Raw genomic sequence first — 1,559 nt, 5'->3', positions numbered from 1 at the left:
CCACTCGCTGGAGACCAGCAGGTGCGGCCTCGTCGCGGGGGGGGGCGGGTGTTGTCACGGGGGCCTCCCTCCTGCGGGGCCGGGCAGCGCCCCCGGGCTCGGCCGCGCCTGCGTGAGGCAACAGGGCGGGGAGCGAGGCCGCAGCCCCGCGGCAGGGGGCTGGAAGCGGCGCTGAGCAGAGCCCGACCGCGCCCGGACATCTGATAGGGACACTCCTCGGGCGGATTTGATTTAAATCGCGTCGAGTGAAATGATTATTTAAACCACCGTTTAAGTCATTGGTTAGGACGCCTCAATTTTATAACTCGTGGCAAAGGGGATATCTTTTTATTAGACCAAGTAGATATTTGCAAAAAAAAAAGTTTTTATTTGCAAGTATTCTGGCTCAGGCAGCTGTCATCAGCAGGTGTAGGAGAGTGCAGAGATTGTAAAAGTTCTCCTAGGTTGAAATGAAAATTCATATTTCACAGGCGCTGAAGGTGTGGTGCAGCCTTCTGTTTGGAGCAGTTCATTTTGTGTAGAGGAGGCTCAGAGTAAAGTTGGAAAGTCACTTTTTTCTACAGAAAGTTCATTCTTGTTGTTTGATACCCTCTGTTTGTTACTTTCTTGAAACTTTGTACTTTTTGAGAAAGGTAAGGGCTTGACTCTGTGTACAGAAACTTCCAGAGGGACAAATGGGTGGGTAATCAATCAGGTGCTGTTCACAAGGGTGTTACCTCTGGAGATGACAAATTCTCCCTGTCTCTGAAGAAGGGCATTTGTGCCCAAAAGCTTGCAAAGAACAATTTTTTCCACTATTTAGTTGGTCTAATAAAAGATAACACATTTACCTCAAGAACCTTGTCTGCATCTGATTTGTGCAGACAAATCCACAGTTTGAGAACCACAGATGATTGGTAGGGGGGGGCACAGGTCCCCCCTGAAGTTGGCCCCTGACTTGGCAGCACTCAGGACAAGGCAGGTTTTTTTGCTGCATGGGCCAACGGCATGTGGGGTGGGGAGGGTGCTAAGCCAAGGCACAGAAGTATAGGAGTAGATATGGGGCTTTTGGCCTGCTCCTGGGCCCACCCATAAAGGAGGTCCGCTAGGTCTGCTTATAGGCAGTGCTAGAGCCAAGGGGGCCGCTGTGCCCTTTTGCTGCCTTTCCTCCAAGATGGAATACACTTTGCTTGTGCATCCAGGATCGCTCCCTTGAGGAGCAACCACTCATCCTGAACTCCACTCCCCTTGGGGTCATGGTCCCTGATGGCCTCACCGACAAGCTTCCTGAGGTTGTCAAAGTCAGCTTTCCTGAAGTTGAGGACTTCTGTACTGCTCAGTGATTTGCCAGCTTTATGGCGGACGGTGAAGGTGATCAGCTCGTGGTCACTGTCACCCAGTTTCCCTTCAATTGTTAGGTCACTGATAAGGTTGTCCCCCGTTGCCAGAACCAGCTCGAACAGTGCTTTGCCTGTAGACTTCTTGTGTCAGATAGAGCTCATCCATGCACATGAGAAAGCTTTGCGACCACTTGGATTTGGCTGAGTGCTCTTCCTATGAGATGTCCGGGTAGTTGAAGT

The 1,559-nt window shown here is 51.0% G+C and overlaps 1 protein-coding gene across 1 annotated transcript in view; it reads left to right on the top strand.

The window, feature by feature from the left end:
• The first annotated feature begins 6 nt into the window (after window positions 1-6).
• Window positions 7-1,559, top strand: part of PGGT1B (protein geranylgeranyltransferase type I subunit beta) — a 67,245-nt gene continuing 65,692 nt past the window's right edge. Inside the window, exon 1 of the mRNA XM_019516978.1 lies at window positions 7-21. The gene's annotated coding sequence lies outside the window, so the exon portion shown is untranslated. The remainder of the gene's footprint in view (window positions 22-1,559) is intronic.

This window comes from Gavialis gangeticus, unplaced genomic scaffold (genome assembly GCF_001723915.1).
Source record: "Gavialis gangeticus isolate Ggan-Ray unplaced genomic scaffold, GavGan_comp1, whole genome shotgun sequence".
Classification (NCBI taxonomy): Eukaryota; Metazoa; Chordata; order Crocodylia; family Gavialidae; genus Gavialis; species Gavialis gangeticus.
This window is presented reverse-complemented; position numbering and strand designations above follow the sequence as displayed.